We start from the raw sequence: 7,666 nt of genomic DNA on the forward strand, positions 1-7,666 counted from the left end.
AAGTAGAACTCAGATCAATTCATCAATATAGTAAAAACCAACACCGTAAGTAAATGAAATTCCCACATTTACAATTTCACTGAGGTACAAAAATTAGCAATGGAAATATACAAATTATAAATAATACCAAAGGTAACATTACTCTGTATGTAGAATGAGCCATTTTAGATAATTCTTAATAATAATGATTCACTCAGTAGCAAACTGAACAACTTCTAGTCAAATGATATGGATTTTTTTTTAATTAACAACCTTGACATAAATTGAGGGAGCATTAAATGGTCTTCAGTCACTCTACTGAGGGGGGTGTACTCTCCCTTTAAAGACACATAGAGGTGGGGGTGCCGTGCGTTTAATGTACATGTGTTGGCTGAGATCTGGAAGGAATCTGCCCCCCTGCTCTCTGGTGTAATAGGTGGGGGGAGGGGACGATGTCAGGCTTTCCTCACTGTGGGAACATGGGTGAAAAATTCAATATATACAGCACAACGCCATTCTTGTTTCCATGCCAACACAACCACACATGGGGTAAGCCTATACGCGATGTAAACAGGGAAGGGGGATTGTTACGGTCGTGATTGAGCTGTTTCAACAGGAAAATTGCTGCAGAAACCTTTAAAAGGAGCTTTGGATTTAAAAAAAGGAAATAGATGAAGGATGTGTGTTTGTTTATCGTTTTGTGTGATCTGCTTGGAAACCCCTCTAGACCTCATCCAGTCTAGTGAAGTGCAGGCTGGTGGTTGTGTAGCCGTTCTGAGATAACACTCAGACTGAAAAATCATCTCAAAGATGCATTAATGCCGGTAGACCTTCCATGTCTCTGTGATATTATAATGAGTTTCCTCTGTCTATGGATACATTGATGAATATTTATATTCTGGGGGAAGGCCACACTGCTGACAGAAAAAGCTGAACTATCCAACCTCTTCCTCATTTAGCCTATTTCTCACTGAGCTTCAAAGGCTTTAATAACTGTGAGAAAATTTCTGGTCCAGGATGTGGGGGAAAAAAGAGCTGGTACATGAGCTAGATAGCACTCATCAATAACATCACGTTTCTTTTATTTGTATGCTTCAAAATCGTTGAGGGAAGATTTATGTACTGTAGGTTACTGCAGCAACCTTTCCTTGTTTCCACAACGCCACGGGCACAAGGCAGTGCCCAGTGGATTTATACGTTAGATGATTTACAGTATTTATAAATCTCATTAAACATAGATCATCGTTCTAAGTCTCTGATTTATGTTGTATTACCTCACTTACATTTTTTGCTTCTGGATTTAGCCTTTTGGTCAGAAATGTGATCATTTAAAACTGTGTGCCACAAACCTTAGATCAAGTTTTGTTGTGCCATTTGAATCTGACAGAGTCCAACCATTATGGCATTTTCCACCAAGGCTTTCTCTGACATAATTGTGACAAACAACAAACACATTCTATCCCAATCACCGTTCTACCAATCTAACCAAATATATTAAGCATGTTTCTGATAAATACATTATACTTCTATGGTTCAACTTTATTCAGGTTGATTCAATCAGATCAGCAGTGAGAAAACACTTATTTTATGATTTCCTTTCTCTGGAGTCTTCTTGGTTACAAAGCCTATTGAAATGTTAATGCCCACCCTTTATAAGAGGACACTGAGTCCAAGTCTGTTAAAGAGGGCAACAGTGCTGCAATAAAGCCCGACAACAAACCTAAAAGTCACAATTGACAGGTTTGTTACAAAGCTTTAAAGACAAATGTTGATTCACTTGATCATTTTAGAGACCATAGCTTACTCTGCTGTTTGTCCACCACATTACATGAGGAAAACACAGAGTTGTCTCCATTGTTTACATGTCCTAATACTCTTATCATAGAAAAACACTTTCACTGATGTTATCTGACATATTTTGGGGAGAATATTTAGCCAATAAGTCAGTTTATTTTCTTTTATCATTGTAACCTCATGTTGTTATCATGCAACTAGAAGTTGTCTTTTTACATTTAGCATTCATTCAAAAAGTTTGTGGGCTCTCTAATTTTCTTGTATGATTTAAATGACATTTTAAGAGCAATATGAGATAAAACAGGATTTATTTTATTTATAGTGAGCTATGAGGTGGAAAAACCCAATAACTTTGACCCATGGTGGTGTTGCCTCAAAATGAAGTTGTTTTAATACAAATGCTCAAACACACATACTCATTCTTCCTAAACAGCATCTCTGTGACGATTGTGAAAATATTATTACTTTCAGTTTTTTTTCCGATTGTTTGTGTGTTTACCTCATTTTCCAATGGTTTAGTATATAATATTACTTTAAGTTAGGGGGAGTAGCTGTCTACTTTTCAGCATAACTATGCAACTGTTACCTTATATAATCATAAAGCAGATTAAGAATGTAAGCTATTCATAATTATACATAACTGGCCCCTTTCCCTTTACTAATCTAGATGATTATGTAGATGTTAATCAGCTTGAATATGTTAGCAATATTCCAACAAATAAGATATTTTATGGGAATAATTCAAAAAAGAAACAAAGCCTTGTCTTTACATTTGTGTAACACACATACTGCAGGCATTATTCATATAGGCTTGACACCTGTTTGATAATCTGGACAGGCTCTTATATTACATTTAAACAATAGCCTGTTCCCCCTTTACGTTATTCGGAATGACAGAACAAACCCTTGACTGAATAAAGGTAAGGTAAAGGGAGTTATTATAGTGGAAGGGGGTAAAAGCTTTGTGGAAGGATTGAGGGTGATTGAGTTTCCAATTTCCTTTTTGAATGTGACTAGGTCAATCTATTAATTGATTTAAAAAACATTCAGAGGGAGGAAGAATTCAATTAGTCTTCCCTTTGATTTTTCTTTTTTAAAAGAGAGGAAATGCAGCCATAGTATAGCTCTCCTCTTTATTGGCCTCTCAAGCAGCTCCCAGGCCTGGACAAAGAGGAAATATAGGATTTCATAAACTAATAAACCTCAGAAGATTTATCAATATGGTTGCTAACCCTGCAAAGGCTGTTTTCCACAATGTATATACCACAGCAGAAATCATTGTCCAGAGTTTATAACCTGTTCAGACTGGCAACAGGAGGATTTTATGAAATGTCGGTAAGCGTTACTGTATCTTCAGACTATTCAGTTAAATAAACAATTAGGGTTTGTGAGGAAGAGCCGGTGCTGTGTGAAGTTTCCAGCCCCGGGGCTGCCTCCCTGAGGGCACGGCTCATTATCTGGCTCCGGTGTGTTCCAAGTTTAATTTCAAAATTGAAATGGCTATTCAGCTTTTTGTCCTGCTAATTTTCTTTCTCTCTTGTATTAACTGTCACTTCTTTCTAGAGCTGGCTAAAACTAGGAAAACCTTTAAACAGCTACGGCACAGAAAGATTTTCCTGTCATTTCAACTTTCTGTTGCTGGGGAAACGCATTTTGCCCGGGATTCACAGAGCACTAATCTGAAATTGACTGGCATTCCACAGCAAGTCTACCGAGACTCAGTATGAGACACAGCTTGTCGCTGTAAATTAAAGGTTGAAACAACACAAGGAAAACAGAACATCAAAAAGATTATTGTCCGACCTGCCAAATAGTTTAGCACCTCATTGCCACACTAGATGCATAGGGATTTACATATAAGTAACTTTATATATTGTTTTAGATATTTGGTTTAAGTATATTCAATCAATTTAACATGTGTTCTGCTGTATATGATATGTGTTTAGCATTTAGTGAGTACTACTACAATCATATAATAAATTATCATCTGCTGCTACTTCCCTGACTTATTCTAATTCTTGTCTCACTTTGTCTTTGTGACCTTATCGCTTCATAAAATAAGTCTGGGGGGATAATATTAAATGCAGGGGACTTGCTAAGAATATAGGTGAGTAAGGGAGAATCAAGGCTGTTGTGGTCAAATGTAAGCTATTCTCTTCACTGATAGGACTAAAGTGCTAGTGATGTCCAATCACTGACCCCTAAATTCCACAATGCATGCACATACTATACTTTCGAGTACATACAGAAATACAATTAGAAAAAGTAACGATGTGATTCTCTTTAATGGATATTGTAATATTCAGAATGAAAAGGATTTACAGGTTTCCCCAGAAGGTTTGGTATGTCTTGATGTCACACATACTGTACATCAAAAAAGTTGACACGTTGACTTTTTCAGTAGCATTTGTAAGGGTTCTCCCCTGACACACGCCATATATACATTTTTTACATTTTGCAGTGGTGAAACTCTGTTGTAGCGTGTATTGCTCTATGATAACACAGCCTTCCTTAATGGTAAAACTCTTGAATTACCATATCGACTTTAAAGGGAGAGCTAATGCAATTTTCTCAATAACTTTCCTGCCTTTAATAATGCATTTCATCCCAGATAACCCAAAGCCAAAAGCATATTATTGATATTCTCTGCTGCCGGTGGATAATCTTCCTTAAAGTAAGACCAGTGTACTCAGTGGGGTTTAGTGTAAGGTTGAGCATTGATGTCAGTTTTGCTTAACTATTAAATAGTGCAGAACAATCGACGTCAACCTCTACAGTTTCCACTAAATATTCAAATGTAACTTCAAAGCATGAGGACCTTGCCTCAAACCACTTCAGAAATGTGGAAAGTCTCAGATGAATCAATTCTAATGGATTACACAATTTGTATTATGGTAATTAAAAATGTAAGCCTTGAGCCACAGATCAGAGTGAAGTATCATGTTTATTAAAACATAATGCCAGTTAGTTTACCATCAGTAATTAAGTCTTTCTTCAGAGCTGATTCTATAATCCGCTGTAATGTCTAATTAAACAAACCTTATCTATTTTAATTGTTCCCTTACAGCAGTGTCCAGATAGAGTGTACTGTGTTGTTTTCTTTCTTGATGCTGTGTCCATATGGGGGTGTGTATACAGTATGTACGAGAAATCCAGAGAGACCTTGAACAAACCCCACTCTCTCACTAGATCTTTGATTCCTTCCCTCCATCCAGCATGCCCTGGGTCACAATGAATCAGAGAGAGATACAGAGAAAAAACAGCATCAACATCCACCTGTCCTCAACACTTTTTATTATTGTTGTCAGCCAAAGTATTACAAAATAAAATAAGGTAATTAGGACACCACAAGAGTGAAACGCCCCACCATCGCTGGACAATTCTCTAACTCGAGGCTGCGTAATCACATAGTGTTTCTATTTTTGACAGAAAAATTGGGTTTGGTAGTTTTTTATACTCTGGAAATATACCCTTAGGATTTGGAATTATGTCTCCATTTCTGTTAGTTGATAACAACAGTTGCGATAGTCACGGTTAAATAGGGTAATTGTCTCAGGATAACAAGTCCCTGGTCCAGATCGCCACAAAGACAGAATCAATTATTCCATTGCCTGAAGACTCTGTCTGCTGAAATACATGGAAGTTTGTACACCGGTTTTATGAGATAAAATGCAGATTATCAGACAGAAATCATGCCCTTCTCAGCAGGGTTGATTATTTTTGTGGGTTCTTGTGATAGTTATAAAAGGACTTGTGAAGTTTGTGGACTTGAGGTTTATTTTTTCCACTGCGCTGGAGAATTGGCCAAGACTCAACAAACTTGTTGTGACAGAGTTTCCTTAAAAGCAACATGCTTTGATATACCAGTTCTGATTTACAAGTGGTTTATATCATTCCTAGATTAACCACTCTGATATGCCTTGGAAACATGATTTTTTCCCCCTCTTTTTATGTCAAAGTATTTAATGTCAAAAGCTTTCTATCCTGCAGACATGCCTGCTCATTTAAGGTGGCCCAAACAGAATCAACACAGTTTGAAAGGAGGCTTGTGAAACCACAACGCAATTAAACTACCAGGTTAATAATTGTTATTCTGACGACCATCTGATGGGACACATATGTCTCATCTAACAATGCATCTGTTTTCATACAGTTTCGCTTAAATTCTATATTCGTGTTAGTAATCCATGTATTGTATATCCTCTGTAGAAACAGTTTGCCTTCAGACTGCTTCCAAATCACTCTGAGTAGTTGAAGTCTATTCCTTACATTAACCTTTTGTTCATCCAAGACACTGTTGATGTACATCCCAATTTATGTTTCTAGTAATGCTTTCATTTTTTTTTGGACAATCCAATTTTTGGAAGCGTATCAACTTTGAAATGATTTTCCTTAAACATGTTGAAGAGACTGACTAAAGACTTGGATAGCTGCTTGTAAAATGCATTCTTTCAATTCTTTCTTTCCTTCTTGCTCGAGTGTGGATGAACACATGGGACTGGTTCAAGACATGCATGTTAAAACATATGGAGGCCTTCACTGCCACTCAATTCCTTTTTCTTGAAGAAAGAAACTTGAAGCGTCTTCATAGTCACTTCTGACTTCCAAACATGCTTCATATTTAAAGATGCCTTGCTGAAATCTCAGCACTGTTTCTCCCCAGTACTGTACCTGAATACTGCTGAGTCTATTGCTGCTATTTTAAACAATGTAAGCCACTGCAAACTGACGTTTTAGTATCTCACTCTTCCACGTGTTTCCTCCTATGTGCTCTGTTGTTTTTTCTATTGTTAAAATATCCACCCAGGTGAGGGAGATCACAACTGAACCACATGGTGTATGATTGAGCAGGTATACGTTCACATACTTGTTGCCTCAGAAACATCAACTCATCTTCCAGTGAGCTTTTTCCTTCCTGAATGTGTAAACTGCATTCAGGACATGGCCACAGAGGAAGTATCAAAGAGCTGAAGTAAACCCTTCAGTAAGACTGTATTGACGGTTCTCTTGGCTTCTATTGATTTCTGCAAATAGACAGATAAAAACATGGTTTCTGGTGAATTATATTACTGTTAATGTTGTTGGTAGTACAAAGGCATCACACACCTAACAGATGTGCTACCAGACACCAAAGCAGAAAAGGGGATCATCATCAACAGGGGACGCTTCTAGTCCAAACTGATTATCTGTGATGGATATTACCCCTATTAGTAAAAAACACACAAAGATCGTGCAGCAAGAACGAATTGAAAGCGCTAAATAATGGCACGGACCGGTAACATTTTTGGCAGAACTAACATTTAATCTAGAGTGGATCAGACTGTGCTCAGTTAGTGTGAGCAGGAGGAGACAAATGATCAGGGAATCAATGAGTAGAGCTCAGTAGAGGAATGACCTGTTTGTACAAGCTAATGGCTCCTAGTCCAGCACCAGAGCATGTAATGGTTCCTACTAATGTTTTCTCACCGTTTAAACTCTCTCTCTGACTCTCTCTATCTGTGTTACTCTCCCCGAGGAATTTCTTTTTTGCAGGTAGAATAACTTTTGCTTCTTCAAATCAGTGTATTCCTTCTAAATTTGCTCTAGTGATATTCCCTTCAACCAAAAGACTGCAAGTTATATTATTTATGGTTTGATTATCACTGTGCATTGTTAGCTTGCATGGGATCTAGGAAGTGTGTATACTGTATGTGTTCAGCTATTTCACAATAAGTAGAAGCAGACTCAAAGCAACTGGATGTGGTAAGGTCTTCAGCAAACCAGGGTCTTTAAATCCGGTGTTAACATACACATTCTGTACATTTTGCTCCATCGACAAACCAATATACAGTAAAGTACCTCTAATGTCGATACCATAATGCAAGTACTGAATAATGCAGAGGTGTGCATGTGG

The sequence above is a fragment of the Eleginops maclovinus genome, chromosome 4 (assembly GCF_036324505.1).
Source record: "Eleginops maclovinus isolate JMC-PN-2008 ecotype Puerto Natales chromosome 4, JC_Emac_rtc_rv5, whole genome shotgun sequence".
Classification (NCBI taxonomy): domain Eukaryota; kingdom Metazoa; phylum Chordata; class Actinopteri; order Perciformes; family Eleginopidae; genus Eleginops; species Eleginops maclovinus.